The sequence below is a fragment of the Coenobita brevimanus genome, chromosome 24, assembly GCF_032717465.1.
Source record: "Coenobita brevimanus isolate Jiangsu-jjx chromosome 24, ASM3271746v2, whole genome shotgun sequence".
Classification (NCBI taxonomy): domain Eukaryota; kingdom Metazoa; phylum Arthropoda; class Malacostraca; order Decapoda; family Coenobitidae; genus Coenobita; species Coenobita brevimanus.
Genome location: NC_136977.1, coordinates 13,766,517 through 13,787,296, shown reverse-complemented (window position 1 = coordinate 13,787,296; position 20,780 = coordinate 13,766,517). Strand labels below are relative to the sequence as shown.

Here is a 20,780-nt window from a genome sequence, read left to right as displayed (position 1 = left end):
CCCACTAACCGAACCTTATCGTCCTGGGATCAAACATTCCCAAAATGGTCCGAAAATCCAAAAAAATTGGAAAAAAAATCGATTTTTTGCCGTCCGTAATTTGAACTTGCCGCGCGCGCCGCATGAGAGCATTGTTTTGGTTCGTCATTCCTCCGACGTCCGATAGAGCGCCGCTGCATCCTCCCCACTTCCCGCCAGTCTCTCACCGCGACAAGACCTACGCTCTTCGCCATGGCTGCCCACGTGCTCGCTTTTGTGGTGGTGCCGTAATTGCTGCAAGGCCTCCTGCTGCTCTCTGCCCTACTCTTAGTGTGTGTGATGATGGCCCCGCCTCCTGAGAAAAGGAAGAGAGTGGTGTTGACTCTGGAGAAGAAACGGGAGATATTGGAGAAGGTTGATGCGGGTTGGTCTTCCTCTCGCATTCTCTGCGAGTTCAACCTGGCCCGGTCGACTTTGTTTGATATCAAACATTCCCGAGACAAGCTCATGCAGTACACGGCTGACTTCTCGTCGAGAAGCAAACGCAACGTGGAGAGGAAGGTTATGTTTACCCCCAAGTATGCAGAGATCGACCGCTCCACGTTGATTTGGTATCGACAGCAACGTGCAGCTGGTGTGATGGTACGTGGAACGGAGCTGAAGGCTGCTGCTGATAAGTTTGCAAGGCTTCACGACGCCCTAGACTTCAAGGCATCCGAGGGTTGGCTCTTCGCGTTCAAGTTGCGACATGGCCTTACTAACCGTAAAGCACATGGCAAAGCATTGGACGCTAACGAGGATGGAGTGGACGAGTTTCGGCACAAGGTGAAAGGCTTGATCGACAGGGAGGGCCTCACTCTCGGTCAAGTCTATAACGCTGACGAAACTGGCCTATTCTATCACTCGGTGCCAACGAACACTCTCGCCGATGAGACGGAGAAGCGTGTACCTGGCCGCAAGCTTTCTAAGGAACGGATATCTGCTTTGTGTTGTGCCAATGCTAACGGCATGCACCGGCTTAAGCCCGTTATTGTTGGCCGTGCAAAGCAGCCTCGGTGCCTTCGTGGGGTGATGGATGTCCTTCCTGTCGTATGGTACCATTCTTTGAAAGCATGGTTCACAGCTGTGATTTTCAAAGACTGGTTTCACCATCACTTCGTCAAGGAGGTCATACATTACCAGACGAAGACACTGGGAATTCCTCGCGACCAGGTAAAGGCTCTCCTTCTCCTCGACAATGCACCTGCCCACCCGTGCGACAAGGACTTGGTTGCTGAGAATGGCCGTATTAGGTGCATGTTTCTGCCACCTAATACGACTGCTCTCATTCAACCAATGGACCAAGGAGTGATTGTGGCAACAAAGCGCCTGTACCGTCGGAAGTTCCTGGACGAGGTGATGGTGGTTCTCGAGGACGAGGACGAGCGCAGGGAAGGACGTGACACTCGAGGCAAGCGGACTTTGGAAAACCTTCGCCGCTACAACATCAAGTCTGCGCTGTACAACTGGGCTAGTGCATGGAAGGAAGTCCCTGTGAAAACTCTTGAAAATGGTTGGTCTCGTCTGCTTCTCGGAACAGATGTGGAGTACGATTTCCTAGGGTTTGACGTGGATGACTTCCATGCACGGCTACGTATGCACGGCGACGATGTTGATGTGGACGATGTTCGTGAGTGGTTGGACGACTACGAGGGCGATCCTGGGTATCAGACGTTGTCTGATATCGAGATCGCGTCTTCGGTTGCTGGTGTCAGTCCCGAACTTGAAGATTCCGACGACGAAGGCGATGATGATGCAGACTCCGCCCAGCAGGACACTACTCCAGCCATCCCCAAGCTGAGCGCACTCCAGGAACATCTAGAGTTCGTCCTAGACTACCTGGAACACCCGGACTGCGACAGGGAGATGGGGCCCTTGGGACTCGTGGAGGAAGTGCGTGCTTTCCGGCAGCGCATCATCAATCGCCAGAATCGTCGGTCCTTGCGTCAGTCAACGATTGACAGTTTTTTCAGGCCCGTGACCCCCGCTGTGCCAAGCCCTGGTTCCACTCCGTTGCCTCCCCAAGACAGGCCCTCATGCTCCGAGCCACAGCCCAGCACATCAGCTACAGTGGAGTCACCGCTCGACGTGAGTTTGCGGCTGTCTTCAGAGTCTTCTGTAGTCGGTACGCCATCACCACTACCCACCGATGCACCCCTTGGACGCCTGCCAGTGATACTCTCGGGCTCTGACAGTGAATAAACAGCAAGAACTTCTCCACTAGACCACATGGGAATTTTGAATGTTGTGCAGTGAAAAAAACGGTGTGTTGTGTTAAGGTTTTCAAGTTGGGAGAAAAGACTAAGTAGAAAAGAAATTTAACGTAACTAACCTTCTTTGTTTTGGCTTTGGAAACTTAAAAAAATTTGGGAAAAGTTAATGTGCAACACTTACATTTAATGGAACATTATTTGGACTAAAGTGAACACTGTGAAAAGAACGGACTTCTGTGTGTTAGTGACTAAGTTCAGTGCAAGACTTCAGGAAGAGTGTAGTGCAAGTGCTTCAGGAAATCGTTCTTACTGTCAGAGTCCGAGAGGAGGCGGTTATTCATCAAGGTGGCCAGGGACTTGCTGTAAGTAGCCAGAATGTTTCATGTTGTACTATTTTCCATACTATATTTACCAGAATGTTTCATATTGTATTTTTTCCCATACTATACTTACCAGAAAGTGTCATACTGTACTTCTTTCCATACTAAACTTACCTCATGCATGTGCAGTAGGAATGTGTTTTTCAGAGTTCGGTTAGGTTCGGTTAGGTTAGGTTCGGTTAGAGTCCATAAGTACCAGAATGTTTATTAATGTATGAACATACTTCTAAACCCACATTTTATGTGTCTATTGCATTTATTTCAGTCATTTATGTGCCTTATTGGTGTGATTTGGGTGTTAAATAGGTGCTATGCATGTCCGGAGGGAGTTGTATAGGTGTTTCTCTGTGTTAGGGTCCGTAAGTACAAGTCCATAAGCTGGGGCCCAATATCCGGACAAAACCAATATCCGAACCTACCGATGGCTCTATTGATCCGGATATCGGAGTGATTACTGTATATATACACAGTTTTCCCTCCAATATCCGACGTAATAGGGCCATAGACAGGTCCGGATACTGGTCCTGTCCGGATATTGGGCCCCAGCTTATGGACTTGTACTTATGGACCCTAACTCAGAGAAACACCTATACAGCTCCCTCTGGACATGCATAGCACCTATTTAAGACCCAAATCACACCAATAAGGCACATAAATGACTGAAATAAATGCAAAAGCATAAAACGAGGGTTGAGAGGTAAGTTCACACAATATTAAACATTCTGGTTACTGGCTCCTGGACTGGTACTTATGGACCTTAACCTAGCCTCAGAGTCAAGTATCATTTAGACATGAGAGGCATACAAATTCTTGCCACAGCCTCCACAAATCCACACCATCCACTACACTACATGGAAGCCCATCCACACACACCGAAGGAACATCAAAACAACACCCAGCACACGATATCATACACAAATATTGTCATCTCACCCCCCTTGCCCGCCTCAAACCAGCTTCCAGAAGCATATCCATGCTCAAATCACTCGCCACCCCATTCAGTCACTTAAGGACAACATACAGCTGCATGCACGGCCCCCTGATATCCACCCTTCTGGATCCTATCTCCCTCATGAGGACAGGGTCCACCTGGCCAGGATGAGATGTGGGCATCATCCAGCCCTCTTGAGTTATCAGCAGAGGCTGGATGACTTCTCCGCTGATGCCTGTCCAGGATGCAACACAGCATCCCATACTATTAAGCACATTATGGAAGACTGCATTGCACACAATCACCTGCTCCAACGACACAACATACAATCCTTGAGAGCCCTGTGGGAAACCTTGGTCTCGGCTGCAGCCTTCCTTAGGGACTCGGGGCTGTTCGGCCAGACTGCCTAGGGAACAACTACTACTACATAACACCCATCATCTAGAAGTATGGCACTATCATCACTATCCCCAACCCCAACAAAGACCATACGTCACCTTCCTCACACTGACCCATTACACTCCTCTGCACCCCCTCTTAAGTCACTGAACAAATGGTACTACAATTAGTTACACCTCACACACCCCCAGGCCTATCACAATGGGGTTTTAGTCTGCTACACTCCAAAAACACTCTTCTTACAACCTTACACAGAGTTTTTGACGACATCAACTCAGTTAGGCCACCACACACGACACTCCTAGTCACACTAGAGAATAGCAAAGCTTTTGATGCCATCCCCCACCACAACCTCACAAACAAAATATTCAACATAAACATGCACAACACAAAAAGAAGGCTGGCAAACTATTAGTGGGCAGATGTGCACATGTAACATTTTCCGCTCAGTCATCGATCATAGAAACTTCACAAACGGCGTCCCCCAAGGATCTGTTATGTCCTCAACTCTCTTTAGCCTACAATACATACATGACATACCGGTACCTACACCCCACACATTACAAATACACATAGCTTCCTATGCAGACGACATGTGTGATAGCAAAAAAGGAGAGAGACAAGGCGTGGAACAACTGGAGAAAGAGAGGTAACAACAGAACAAAGGAAGAATATAAAAGAACAAGAAATGAATACACAAGAATACGTAGAGAAGAAGATAGGAATTTTGAGAAAGGTATAATACACAAATGCAAGGATGAACCCAAACTGTTTTATTGATTTGTCAATGGCAAACTGAAACAAAAGGAAGGAATCACCAAACTGAATGTAAAAGGAGAGGTCTATAAAGATGCAGCAACGCAAGCTGAAATAATGAACAAATGTTTCCAATCGGATTTCACTAATGAAAAAGAGTTTTTGGAAACGGAAAGAGTGATTAGAAATGTACCAGTGATAAAAGATATAAAAGTGGAGGTACAGGAAGTGTATAAATTACTGGAAACTCAAGATGTAAGGAAAGCCCCAGGACCTGATGGAATTTTTAACTGAGTACTGAAGGAATGCAGAGAACAACTGGCGGATAAAATTCACAGTTTAATCGTGTGTTCTCTGGAAGAGGGGAAAGTGCCACAAGAATGGAAGAGGGCAAATGTGGTACCAATTTATAAGGGAGGAAACAGGGAAGAACCCCTGAATTATAAACCTGTGTCTCTAACCAGCATGGTCACAAATCTGTGTAAGAGAATCCTGAAAGACAGATGGATAAAGTATCTAGAATAGATGAATATTTTGGGTGATTGTCGGTTTGGATTCAGAAGTGGAAGGTCATGAGTTTCCAACTTGTTGAGCTTTTACTCAAGAGTGATTGATGTGGTACAGGAGAGAGATAGTTGGTGTATTGTGTGTACTTAGACTTAGAGAAGGCCTTTGACAAGGTACCTCATAAGAGACTAATGTGGAAACTAGAATATATAGGAGGACTGAAGGGGAAACTCCTGAAATGTATGAGAGACTTTTCTGAGAGACAGACAAATGAGGACAGTAATAAAGGATAGGATGTCTGGATGGAGGGAAGTAACAAGTGGAGTCCCTCAAGGCTCAGTGTTGGTGCCAGTAATGTTCCTGATTTATGTAAATGATATGGTAGATGGAGTGAACAGTTATGCAAGTCTGTTTGCTGATGATGTGAAGATCTTAAGGAAGGTAGAGGTTGAGGAGGATTGTAAAATACTGCAGGAGGATCTGGATAGGATACATGATTGGAGCCACACGTGGGAAATGAAATTTAATGTAAAGAAATGTAAAGTATTGGAAATGGGTAAAAGTACCAGGAGGCCTTCACGAAATTATTTGTTGGGTAATGAATTAATCACAAAAATGAGAGAAGAGAAAGATTTGGGAGTGCTGGTCCAAGATAGTTTGTCACCTGAAAAACACATTACCCCCTTAACCATGGGGCGTCACTTTTGTGACGCTTGGGAGCAAGGGATCACACCGCGGGGCGTCACTTTTGTGATTCTGTGTTATTTTGAATTTGCCCGGGCGTTCAAGTGGTGGCTTGTATCATCTATCGGTACTGCCAATGTCCAACACTAGTCAGCACTCCTAATCTCATTTGTACTCCCATCCATTGTTGACAATGTAGCCATTTCTCCACATTCTTGACTCCCCTCCCTACCTCCCCTCCATTACCCTCTCCTCTTGCCTGCCCAGCCGTGCTACGCTAAGTAAATCTTCCCTGGAATTTTCCACTGATTTCATCCATTGAAATAAACCCTATGCCCTATTCTTATACCAAATAATATATACAAAAAAGAAATAAGGTAAGTGATATTGCCATACACCTGGAATTGGCTAATTATCACCTGACAACACCTCACGTGCACTTGTTCGCTAATTTTCGCTGTTTATTTCCCCTTGAAATATGTCGTATAATCTATTCTCATAATAAAAATATATATAAGGAGGGAAGGGACAAGCCAAAGTGATATTTACATTCACCTGGAACTACCTCATTTATTATGCATTGTCTAGATATCCTGCCAATCATTTCATAGTGTATATATTAGCAGCTGTCACCAGGCTGAGATTAGCAGCACTGCACTTCCCCTAGGCAGGCAACCACACACTGTATTCAGTTTACTGTCGTCTTTCATGGTGAAAGCACATTGAATTCGCGCCTGTCAAATTCCACCCCTTTTTAGCCCCATGCAAAGGGCCCTGTGACCTCTACCCCCTCCTCAACCTCGTGTGGAAAGAGGTAAAGGGATAAGTGAGTGGTGTGGAACGTGAACTGGCTAATTTATCAATGAAAATGATAGAGTGTGACTACGATCTTTCTGGTAAGTTAAACAGTGCAAGTTGAAATGTAAATAATGTGCAAACAGCAAGTGAAAGCAATGAATGTAAATACAGTAATCCCTCTACTCTCTGGACGCCCACTTTCCCGACATAATCGTCCTGGGATCCAATATTCCCAAAATGGTCTGAAAACCTCAAAAAAAATTCGGGGGGGGGGGGATTCCCCCCCCCCTGCCTATAATTTGAATTTGGCGCACGCGGCGCGGGACAGCTTTGTTGTGGTGCATCATTCCTCCGACTTCTGCTAGAGCGCCCCTGCATCCTCCCCACTTTCCGCTCGTCTCTTGTCGTGAGTGAACGCTCGTCGTCATGGCTGCCCACGTGCTCGCTTTTGTGGTGGTGCCTTACCTGCTGCAGGCACTCCTGCTGCTCTCGTGCCTCTCCTTCATGTGTGTGATGATGGCCCCACCACCTGAGAAGAGGAAGAGTGGTTTTGACTCTGGAGAAGAAGCGGGAGATATTGGAGAAAGTAGATGCGGGATGGTCTTCGTAACGCATCCTCTGTGTGTTCAACCTGGCCCGATCTACTTTGTCTGATATTAAGAGATCCCGAGACAAACTCATGCAGGGGGAGGCAGTGGCTGAATCAGTAGAGAGGCGGCCTGCATTCCTAATGGACTCAGGATCGAATCCCGGCTGGGGCAGGGAACAGTTTCAGGATTTGAATTTCCTAAATGCAGCCTTTCCTGATTACCAGATGACTCACCGATATGTCGTAAAAATACTCCCGCTAATACCAATACACCAATCCTGTATGAGACAGCCTTAGCATGTATTATATGGATGGTGGGTGTTAGTGCCGAAGTGGTGAATATGTGGAGGTGTAGGAGGACTACTGGGCCTTGTGATAGGTCACTGCCTCCGAGAAATAGGCCCTGAAGCCTTTGCCCTGAGTTGGACACGTAAAAAAAAAAAAAAAAAAAAAAAAAAAAAAAAAAGCAAACGCAACGTGGAGAGGAAGATGATGTTTACTCCCAAGTCTGCTGAAGTCGACCGCTCCACGTTGATTTGGTATCGACAGCAACATGCTGCTGGTGTGATGGTATGTGGTACAGAGCTGAAGGCTGCTGCTGAGAAGTTCGCAAGGCTTCACGACGCCCTAGACTTCAAGGCATCCGAGGGTTGGCTCTTCGCGTTCAAGTTACGACATGGCCTTACCAACCGTAAGCCTCATGGCGAAGCTTTGGACGCTAACGAGGATGGAGTAGAGGAGTTTCGGCACAAGGTGAAGGGCTTGATCGACAGGCAAGGCCTCACTCTCAGTCAAGTATACAACGATGATGAAACTGGTTCATTCTATCGCTCTTTTCCTACAAACACTCTAGCCAAGGAGACGGAGAAGTGTGTACCTGGCCGCAAGCTCTCCAAGCAACGGTTATCTGCTTTGTGTTGTGCCAATGCTAACGGCATGCACCAGCTTAAGCCCGTTATTGTTGGCCGTGCAGAGCAGCCTCGGTGTCTTCGTGGGGTGATGGATGTCCTTTCTGTCGTCTGGTACCATTCCTTAAAGACATGGTTCACAGCCCACATCTTCAAAGACTGATTCCACTGTCATTTCGTCAAGGACGCCATACATTACCAGACAAAGAAGCTGGGAATCCCACAGGACCAAGTTAAGGGCCCTCCTTCTCCTCGACAATGCCCCTGCCCACCCGTGTGACAAGGACTTGGTGGCTGAGAATGGCCGCATTAGGTGCATGTTTATGCCACCTAATACTACTGCTCTCATCCAACCAATGGACCAAGGAGTGATCATGGCAACGAAGCGCCTATACCGACGGAAGTTCCCGGATGAGGTGATGGTTGTTCTCGAGGACGAGGACGAGCCCAGGGAGCGACGGGACACGCAAGGCCAGCGGACTTTGGAAAACATTCACCGCTACAACATCAAGTCTGCCATTTACAACTGGGCCAGTACATGGAAGGAAATCCCTGTCAAGACTCTAGAAAATGGTTGGTCTCGTCTGCTTCTCGGAACGGATGTGGAGCACGATTTCCTAGGTTTTGATGTGGATGATTTCCATGCACGTCTACGTGTGCACAGCGACGATGTTGATGTGGACGAAGTGCGTGAGTGGTTGGATGACGACGAGGGCAATCCTGGGTATCAGACCCTGTCTGATATCGAGATCGCATCTTCAGTTGCAGGTACCAGTACCCAGCTTGAAGATTCCGACGAGGACAGCGACGATGATGCGGACTCCTCTCAGCATGACACAACTCCAGCCATCCCCAAGCTGAGCGCACTCCGGGAACACCTTGAGTTCATTCTGGACTACCTGGAACACCCGGACTGCGACAGGGAGATGGGGCCCTTGGGACTTGTGGAGGAAGTGCATGCTCTCAGGCAGCGCATCATAAATCGTCAGAATTGTCGTTCCTTGCGTCAATCAACGATTGACAGCTTTTTCAGGCCCATGATCCCCGCTATGCCCAGCCCTAGCTCCACTCTGTTGCCTCCCCAAGACAGGCCCTCATGCTCCAAGCCACAGCCCAGCACATCAGGCACGGTGGAGTCACCACTCGACGTGAGTTTGCGTCTATCTTCTGAGTCATCTGCAGTGGGTATGCCATCACCACGACCCAGCGACGCACCCCTAGGTCACCTCCCAGCGATGCTCTCAGACTCTGACAGTGATTAAACAGCAAGAACTTCTCCACTAGACCACACAGGAATTTAGTGTTGTGCAGTGAAAGAAAAACAGTGCATACAGTATTGTAAAGAAATTAGAAATTTGAGTGAAAAGACAAACAATTTTTGGACTAAATTTAATGTAAATAAACTTGTGTGATTTGTTTTGAAAATGGTTTTATGAGTGGAATGATTTAAAGTGCAGAGTGCAACACTTATTAAGTTACAATGGAGCATAAGTAAGACAAGAGTGCGCAGTGTGAAGAGAATGGACTTCTGAGTGCGAATGACTAAGTTAAGTGCAAGACTTCATGAACAGTGTAATGCAAGTGCTTCAGGAAATCCTTCTTACTGTCAGAGTCTGAGAGGAGGTGGTTATTCATCGAGATGGCCATGGACTTGCTGTAAGTAGGCAGAATGTTTCATACTGTACTGTACTATATTTTCTATACTGTACCTCAAACACCTCATTTCACTCTTTTATGTCCCTTATTGGTGTGAATATGTAGTGTCTTAGATGCTATGCATGTGCAGCAGGGAGGTGTTTTTCTGAGTTAGGCTAGGTTAAGGTCCATAACTACCAGTCCAGGAGCCAGGGACTTGTAAGTACCCAGAATGTTTAATATTGTATAAACCTACCTAAAAACCTCATTTTTTGGTTCTTTTGCATTTATTTCAGTCTTTTATGTGCCTTATTGGTGTGATTTAGGTCTTAAATAGGTGCTATGCATGTCCAGAGGGAGTTGTATAGGTGTTTTTCTGAGTTAGGGCCCATAAGTACAAGTCCAGGAGGCTGGTGCCCACTATCCGGACATGCCTTTGGCTCTATTACGTCGGATAGTGGAGGGATTACTGTATAACTGAACAGTGGAAAATAGTTTTATAAGTTACTGCAAGTGACAGTGCACAAAAGTATAAGTAAAACAGAAATGTAAATAATGTAAATAAAATAGAGAATGTGAACAGAGATGTTAATAAGTACAGTAGTAATATAAGAATACGAGTATATATACTAGGAGTAGTGAAAGTGAAAGTGTAAGTAATGAAAATGAAAGTGACAGCTTCGCTCTCTATGCTAGTATACATGAGAAAGTGAATGCCTGGAGTGAAAATAAACTACTAGTACTGAAAGAAACTTATAGATAAATATCGTAAAGTAGTAATATACGAATACGAGTATATATACTATGAGTAATGAAAGTGAAAGTAAAAGTAATGAAAATGAAAGTGACAGCTTCGCTCTCTATGCTAGTATACACGAGAAAATGAATGCCTGGAGTGAAAATAAACTACTAGTACTGCAAGGAACTTATAGATAAATATTGTATAAATATATAAGTGTAATAATGTACTAGGAATATAAAGTGTGAGTGTGTTTATAAATAATAGATGACAGCTCCGCCTCAGAATACCATCAGGAAACCAGCACGGGAGGAAAGCTCGTATGCGCTCGTAATTTACATTGCATTCACAGTGTTTTTTTTTTTTGGAGTATGGATTCCAAACTACTTGAAATTCATAGAATAGTGTTTGTAGTTATAATATCAGGCAGTGGTAACCATATTACGTAGTGTCGGAAAGTGTAAAGTGGAGACTTCGTTACCCAACTTCAGAAGTCTCCACAAGTCCTGCGGTAGTCAACGAAGGCTCAACAAACATCCCAGGGGAAAGCTGAAGGTATGTGCCATTTGCATATATAATTATAATATTCTAGGACTAATAACTGAATATCCCCGCGTGAGGTGCACAGACCACCTCCAACATGCCCGTGCTTAAGGGGTTAACAAGAGAGTAAGAGAGCCGTATAAACTCTTGACTAACATAAGAGTAGCATTTCATTATATGGATGAGATGATGAAAAAATTGATAGTGGCCATGATCCGCCCCAGGTTAGAATATGCGGTGGTAGTGTGGTCCCCACATAAAAAGAAAGATATAAACAAGATTGAGAGAATACAAAGAACAGCAACCAAGATGGTCCCCAGTCTGGCAGATCTGTCATACAGAGAGAGAGGCTGGAAAAGCTGGATTTGCCTTCCTTAGAGGAATGGAGAAAGAGGGGCGACATGACTGCAGTGTTCAGGACTATGGTGGGAGTAGATAAAATTGCTAAAGAAGATCTGTTTTTATGGGATAAGACAGCAACAAGAGGACACAGAATGAAACTGAAAAAGTCAAGCTGCTTGAAGGATATCAAGAAATATAACTTTCCTTACAGAAGTATAGACTTACGGAATAGCCTGGACAAAGAGATCATCCAGTCTAAAAACTTAAATGAGTTTAAAGTTAAATTTGACTTACTGAGAAACAGCGATGGGAACCCACAAGCATAGCACATTTCATGTATATCACAATTAGGTACAAAGTACTAGGTAAATACATAAATATTTGGATGACTTAGACAAAAAGGTGGTGCAGGAGAAAAACATTCATGTGTGTAAAAGTGGACTAGATAAATCTGGACATGGAGACAGGAAAACACGAGCACTGCTCATTTCCTGTATACTACAAATAGGTAAATATACACACACACACACACAAAATCCTTGGTGTAACATACAGTACATATATGTCATTTAAACAACACATCACAAACATGAAAGATAAATTAACACCTAAACTCAACGGCTTAAGGAAACTTGCCCATACAACATTTGGACATAACAAAGAAACTACCACCACAGTACACAAACAATATATACTGTACATTCAGTGATGAATTATGCAAGCCCTGTTTGGGCTTCTAACCTCACTGAAACACACTACAACACTCTACAAATCAATGCCCTAAAAATAATCACAGGCTGCACAGCTACTACAGTAAACCCCCGCTATAATGCGGTTCAGATATTGCCGGTTCACTTTATCGCGGAATTTTCATTGGAACTTAACTATTTTTACATTGCGGGAAACCCCGACTCATCGCGGTTTCCGCAAAGCCTACTACGGCTATTTTTAGGGTACAGTACATATTTTACATCTTTATTTTCATTAGAGTACTGTATTCTGAAATGGATATGTTTATGGTATTTTACATCTTTATTTATTCTAAAATATTAATAGCTGTATTAATTAAAATAATAATTAAAAATCGGCTAATATATTTGATAAAATACAAGCGAAATCATGGCGTGGGATGAGGAAATACCCAGACTCATTGGTAGGTGGCACACAATTGGCTGGAGCCTTACCAGTAGCCAATCGAAACACGCTTTACAGTACATTTTTACTTGCCGCTGATTGGCTGCTGCCGACGCGCCATCCTCAAGGAAAGGAGCGGGACTTCACCGCACCACCATACCGCACCTCCCAGTTTACCGCGTGTTCCTGCCTCAGCTATATCACCGTGCCCACTTCAGCCTTTCACCACTTGTTTTTGCCGGTTTCTCCTGGTTTTCTGAAGCCCCTGCAATGCCACCCAAACCCCCTGCATCTTTTAAGCCTTCTGGTGCCAAGGAAGTCAAGAAGAGGAAGGTTATGATGCTGCAGGAGAAGGCTGAACTTCTCGACATGCTGCGGGAAGGGAGAAGCTATGTCGCAGTCGGACGCCGTTACGGGATCAACGAAAGTACAGTGCGGTACATAAAGAAGAATGAGGACACAATCAAGAGCGCTGTTTCAACAAGATTTTGCCAGAATGCTAAGAGGGTGTCTACAGGCAGGAACAAACACATAGTAAGGATGGAATCGGCCCTGGCATTGTGGATAACCAACTGCCGGAAGAAAAACATCCCGCTGGACAGCAACATCATCCGCGAGAAGGCCAGGAAGTTGTACAACCAGTTCGCAGCAGAGGGCGCCGAAGGAGACGACGACGAAGAGCCGCAACCAGGACCATCTACAGCACCAGAGCCTGAGGAATTTCATGCCAGTAAAGGGTGGTTTGACCGGTTCCAGAAGTGGTTCCAAATCAGGAGTGTGACTTTGCACGGGGAAGCTGCATCGGCGGACAGTGAAGCTGCGGAAAAGTACCAGGAAACGTTCCGGCAGATCATAGAGGAACGGGGTTACAAGCCCGAACAGGTTTTCAATATGGACGAGACTGGCTTGTACTGGAAAAAGATGCCGTCCAGGACATTCATAATGCAGGAGGAAGCCAAAGCACCTGGCTTTAAAGCACAGAAGGACCGAGTTACTCTTATCTTCTGTGGCAATGCTGCTGGCTTCATGATGAAACCAGGCCTCATCTACAAGGCAGCAAACCCCAGGGCTCTCAAGAACAAAAACAAGAACGTGCTGCCAGTCCACTGGATAAGCCACCCCAAGGCATGGATTACGAAGCTGCTGACTTCCAACTGGTTTCATCAGTGCTTCATCCCTCAGGCCAAGCAATACCTCAGTGACAAGGGACTAGAGTTCAAGGTGCTGCTGTTGTTGGACATTGCTGGTGGCCACCCTGTTGATTTGCACTACGAGGGAGTGCAGATTGAATTTTTGCCTCCTAACACCACCTCTATCATCCAGCCTATGGACCAAGGAGTGATCCATGCTTTCAAGGCACTCTACACCAAAGGATCTCTTCAACACCTGGTGGATGCAATGGACAGGGACGACGACTTCACTGTGAAAAGTTATTGGCGCAGCTTCAACATCGGGACGTGTCTCTTCATCATCAAGAAGGCGTTTCAGGACATGAAGAAGGAAACCCTTAATGCTTGCTGGAAAAAATTGTGGCTCGAGTGTGTGAACGACTCCAAAGGCTTCTCCCCCGAAGAAATTCACCACTCTGCAGTGAACAAGTCTGTCAAGCTGGCGAAGATCCTCGGTGGTGAAGGTTTTGCTGACATCACGCCCCAGGAAGTCAATGACCTCATTGACGCACACTCCAAGACCCTGACAGATGAGGATTTGGCAGAGTTAGCCAAGTCAGCCAGCGAAGGGGAGGACGAGGAGCCGACAGATCCAGCACAAGAGGAGGAGGGTCTAACATTAAAGCGCCTGTCTGACGTGGTAAGAGCCGCAAACGACCTGCAGCTGATGGCTCAGAAGTGGGATCCATACATGGTTCGCGCTGTGCAGTTCTCCAATGCGACTGACACAGCCATTCTGTCGTACAGAAATCTCCTCAATACCATGAAGAAACAACGGCAACAACTCCCCATCACCATGTTCCTCAAGCCACTGAAAAAGACTCCACCTACATCTCCAGCAGCAGCAGCACCTCCTGAAGCACCTGCATCACCTGAAGCACCTGACGAAGAGGCGCCCTCTGAAGAGCTGTAAACGCTCTGCTTCGCTGTGCAGTACATCATCATCATCATCAGCATCGTACTGCACAGCTACTTCATGATCATCAATCAAACTCATCATCCATGAGTACCCGTACAGTACTGTACAATTCATTTTCTTTGTTATTTCTTAATTTCAGTGATTTTTCATGTCCTTATTAGTTAGCAAGCAATACAGTAACTTTACACTTACGTTTCGCTCACCGCCCGCAGAAATGTCGTCATAGGCGCCTTCTCAAGAGCTGCACAGCTACAGTACATCTTCAATTCAACTCGTTCTGCATCGGTGAGTATCCTTACTGTTTTCTCTTATTAGTAGTAGTAAACAGGCATTTTAGGGCAAGCAGTACAGTACAGTACTATTACATTACACTTACGTTTCACTCACCGCCCGCAGAAATGTCGTCATAGGCGCCTTCTCAAGAGCTGCACAACTAATACTGTACAGTATACTGTACACCTTGTACTGAACTTCATGATCTTCATCATCTTCAGTTCATCCTCATCTCATTCATCATCAGTGAGTACCCATACTGGTTTTTCATATTAACAGAGACAATACCTGTAAATAGGCATTTTAGGGGTAGCGTCAATACATCGCGGATTTTTGCTTATCGCTGGTGCCTTTGGAACATAACCCCGCGATAAAGTGAGGGTTTACTGTACACCCACAGACCACTTCCACAAAGAAACCAAAGTCCTCAAAGTCAACGATCATTTAGACATGAGAGGCATACAAATTCTTGCCGCAGCCTCCACAAATCCACACCATTCACTACACTACATGGCAGCCCATCCACACACACAAAGGAACATCAAAACAACACCCAACACAAGATTTCATACACAAATACTGTCATCTTTCCCCCTTTGCCCACCTCAAACCAGCTTCCAGAAGCATATCCATACTCAAATCACTCGCCACCCCATTCAGTCACTTAAGGACAACACACAGCTGCATTCACGGCCTCCTGATATCCACCCTTCTGGACCCTATCTCCCTCGTGAGGAAAGGGTCCACCTGGCCAGGATGAGATGTGGGCATCATCCAGCCCTCTTGAGTTATCAGAAGAGGCTTGATGACTCCGTCGCTGATGCCTGTCCTGGATGCAACACAGCACCCCATACTATTAAGCATATTATGGAAGACTGCACTGCACACATTCACCTGCGCCAACAACACAACACACTCCTTGAAAGCTCTGTGGGAAACCCCAATCTTGGCCGCAGCCTTCCTTAGGGACTTGGGGCTCTTCGGTCAGACTGTTTAGGGAACAACAACTACTACTACTACATAATATCCAACATCTAGAAGCATGGCACTATCATCACTATCCCCAAACCCAACAAAGACCCTACGTTACCTTCCTCACACTGACCCATCACACTCCTCTGCACCCCCTCTAAAGTCACTGAACAAATGGTACTACAATGAGTTACACATCACATCCCCCTAGGCCTATCACAATGGGGTTTTAGGCTGCTACACTCCATAAACACTCTTCTTACGGACCTTACATAGAGAGTTTTTGATGGCACCAATTCAGCTGGGCCACCACTCACAACACTCCTAGTCACACTAGACAATAGCAAAACTTTTGATGCCATCCCCCACCACAACCTCACAAACAAAATATTCAACATAAACATGCACAATGACACATAAAGATGGCTGGCAAACTATTTAGCAGGCAGATGTGCACATGCAACATTTTCCGCTCAGTCATCGATCATCAGAAACTTCACAAACGGCGTCCCCCAAAGATCTGTTATGTCCCCTACCCTCTTTAGCCTATAATACATGCACAACATACCTAAACCCCACACATCACAAATACACATTGCTTCCTATCCGGACGACATAACGTTTACATGTGCAAATCAAAACGCAAACACAGCTGCACACCAGGGTTGTTATGATTTAAATCGATTTGAATCAGAGTGAAAGAAGCACGAATTAAATCAAAATGGATTTTTTATTTTAATCTAAATACAGTAAAAATGAAGAAGACAGAGAATGTGACGGATGTGTATTGTGCAGATGCATCAAGTCTGCTTGGCCTGTACTCTTCCTGTACTGATCTTGATCAAGCCTGGCACCAGCGATTGCCTTTTGTTACAAGGCACATATTAAAAAACAGAGGAAGGAAGGCTCTTTGATAATAACAATTGCTAAATGTAATTATACTCAGTGTTAACATATGAGCTAAACTCCTCTTTGAATACACAGTAACATGATTCAATTTAATGACTGTGATCCTAATTTGACAAAATATAAAAGACAAGTTGGCAACTTTCTTCAGCATCTGACAGTGTGAGTAACCTCCCCCATACCCTGAAGTGCTAGCCTGTGTTGCACTGCCTTACTCCCACTTCCCATTCACATTATTATTTTCAATTTTGTAAGTCTGTTTATTTGAACAGTGATATATAATCATGCCTAATGGACTCACTGCAGCAAGAGGGAGGAAAAAAGACCCAATACGGTACTCTTTTGAGAGAATCCCCAAAGGTAAAAACAGGGTTAGAAAAAAAAAATCACATAAAAAAAAAAAAAAAAAAATCCCAATCCCACCATTTACATCCCCCAACCAAACCTCAACACACTACAAAAATGGTTCACCACAAAGAGGCTCAAAATATCCCCAGCCAAATCTACAGTGACCCTTCTAACAAACTGGACAGCAGAACACAGTCACATTCCACACCCCACCATAAACAACACTCCCCTACCACACACACACACACACACACAAAATCCTTGGTGTAACATACAATACATCAATGTCATTTAAACAACACATCACAAACATGAAAGATTAATTAGCACCAAAACTCAACCCCTTAAGGTCACTTGCCCATATAACATTTGGACATAACAAAGAAACCACCACCACAGTACACAAACAATATATAATGTACATTCAGTGATGAATTATGCAAGCCCTTCTTGGGCTTCTAATCTCACTGAAACACACTACAACACTCTACAGACCATACAGAACAAGGCCCTAAAAATAATCACAGGCTGCACAGCTACTACACCCATAGACCACCTACATCAAGAAACCAAAGTCCTCAAAGTCAAGGATCACCTAGACATGAAAGGCACCCAGTTTCTTGCTGCAGCCTCCACAAACCCACAACATCCACTACAGTACATGGCAGCACATCCACCCACACCAAGGAACATCAAAACAACACCCAGCACACGATACCATACACAAATACTGTCATCTCTCCCCCCTCACCCACCACAGACCAGCTTCCAAAAGCATATCCACACTCAGATCACTCGCCGCTCCATTCAGTCACTTAAAGACAACACACAGCTGCATCCACGGCCTCCTGACATCCACCCTTCTGAATCCTATCTTTCACCTACGCCAACAACACAACATACACTCTTTGAGAGCTCTGTGGGAAAGCCCGGTCTCGTCCATGGTCTTCCTAAGGCACTCGGGGCTGTTTGGCCAGACTGCCAAGGGAACAACTACTACTATACTGTACTCATGTTTTGGGGTGAATGTTTTTGGTAAATTCTGAACAGTTATGTATGCATTGTTCACTGCTGATATTGTGAGGTAAAAACAGCTGACAGTGAAGGATTGACATTGTGAGAAGAGGGTAAAGACAGCTGTGTACCCTGTTCCCAAACAGTCTCACTATAGTGAACTTCAGTTGTAAAGCCATGTAATTTGCTTTTTGTTTTGTGTGCATATACAAGTGCTTCATTTTTATACTCCTGTAGAGATATCTAGAGGTAAGTGAAAATGTATAATTTGTGATGGCAACAAAGAGGTGTTCAAGAGCATGTTCGGTTTGTATTTTGTCGGTCAGGTGGGCAGAAAAGACTTGTGTCGTATTTCATTTGGTTTGTTTGTTATAGCATATTTTTTCAGCTTAGGAAGTGAATGTGTTGTGTACAGGTAAAGAGACATCTAGGGTAACTTACAGTAGTCTCATATTGTGCTGAGTCGACTGAATGTGGGAAAATACCATAACATTGGAGATGCTAACTACATATCTGACAAGGGCTACATTTTTAAGAATTTAGGGTAAATAAAATAGTAAATATTCACTGTACTTGACTTTAAAAAAAAAAATTGTGCTTTGTAATTTTAATAAACATACAAGCAACTGATTTTGAGGTAAAGTGTATTTCTTCTTATAATAACCTAACCTTTATATTTTCTTGAATGAAAGAAGAAAATTTTATTGAATTTTCAATTCATTTAAAGAAAAATAATGTTTATCTTTATATACTGATACATATTAATTATACTTTAATGGAGATGAACATTAATTCTCAAAGTACTGTATGAAAAAAAATCAGACAGTTCATAAACGGAATCAACATGGCGTTGTGGAACAAAATAACTTTTTGTAAGGAAGAGGCTGTTTTCTTTTCTTGTAATGTTCCTTTATATAAAAATTAAGAAACCAATGACTGATCAACAGTGGTGAACATACATTCTGAAAGGTGAGTGTGTATTAGAGTTAAAACAACTCATATCAAGCAACCTTTCTGTAGACTTGGTAGGAACAAACTTTTTCTCAGAGCTGCCCTTCCAGAATTAGGGTCTGTCTTTCACACTACAGCGTCTTATTTTTCATTCATTCATTGCCAGACGCCATGTATCCCAAACGGGGTGGCCAAGGGCTTAGAGTTAATTGTTTTACAGGGAGGGGCACTAATCCTCCACCAACCCCACTTGACACATCTTATATGCCATGAAATACAGTACTCAAATCTTGGTTAAGTTTGGTTAAAATGGTAGGTTAGGTTAGCTCTTACATATGGAAGTGAAGCTTGGACCTTGTTGGAAGGACACAAGAGTGAGAGCAGTTATTTGACAGGAGCATGTGGAGTTAGGCTACATGGAGAGATAGACTGACAAATATGTGAGGGAGCATTGTGGTGTGGATGTGATAGAATGTGTTAGGAGAAATACACTGAGGTGGTTTGGCCATGTAGAGAGGATGGAGAGAGAAAGACTAACGAGGAGAGTGTACATGAGTGAGGTGGAGGCCAAGGATGAGATGAAGGGATGGAGTGGAAAGGTATATGAGAGAGGGAGACGATTTGTATGTGACCACCCCTTACAGGATTAAAGCATCTGACAATAGATAGATAGATAGGTTAGGTTAAAAAGTACAATTACGAAGAGATACTAAAAGATGACCAGGACCTATGTTGGGTGTCCATCATTACACCTGAGAAACAGATGGTACGGCAGAGGGAACGTGACAAAAAACAATGGGTGAAAGAAATTTTAGGTGAAACATTGATTTACCAAATCCAAAATTACCGGTACCTGGAAAATATAAAAGACTATCAGGAAGAACTGATTTGGTAGGGTGCTTCTACTACTTAGTGTATGTTAGAAAGAAAAAAAAAAAAAAAAAAAAAAAAAAAAAGCTCTGTGAGTTTGTGGTCAATGAGAATTTTATCGATGCTGGCTGATTGTCAAAATTTGTCGAAGCTATTCTGGGGTTCTTCATTGTGGCTTTTCCTTATGATAATCACACATTTCTTGCCAGTTTCCCAGGTGATGTACAGGCTAATCTTCTGTGGTAAAGCAGTTTTCAATTTAAACAACACTGGGCTAATGAAAGTTGTTGGGTTGACAGGGTTGACACAGGATATTTTAGTCAAACACACGGTCGTATGATCTGCTACTTTCTTGCCGTTAATGGTGATTCCTAATTTCCTACTTACAATTTTAACCGACTGAGCATCTTTACATTAATCTAATTTCGAGTTAACGTCGTGAGCTTTGGTATGGGGCCATGTACCCAACATTAACTGGAATTCCTATTACGTATTAACCTTTTAAAACGACGTTCGAGATAAAGCTGTTAGACTTAATTAAATTAGTATCTTACCATACTGGTCACTGTAAGAGAGGCCTCATTCTACCACCTTAGCCGCTACAAACGTTCTGCCGCCGCGTGTGTCGCCATCTTCCCTCTCTTCCCATGCCTGCCTCGCACTCATCCCGAGAGCTGCACACTAGACTATGCAAGTCACTTCATAAACAAAGTTCTGAAAGTGAAGACATTTCTTATGAAATTCATACAACGTCTCATATTAGGCACATTATGTAGATTAAG

At 44.3% G+C, this 20,780-nt stretch overlaps 1 pseudogene across 1 annotated transcript in view; it reads right to left on the bottom strand.

Moving 5' to 3' along the window:
* The window catches only part of LOC145393497 (uncharacterized), a 98,175-nt pseudogene extending 77,546 nt beyond the window's left edge, over window positions 1–20,629 (bottom strand). The window contains exon 1 of the transcript XR_013896195.1: window positions 20,553–20,629. The product of XR_013896195.1 is annotated as an uncharacterized LOC145393497 (transcript). The remainder of the gene's footprint in view (window positions 1–20,552) is intronic.
* Between the last annotated feature and the right edge of the window lie 151 nt (window positions 20,630–20,780).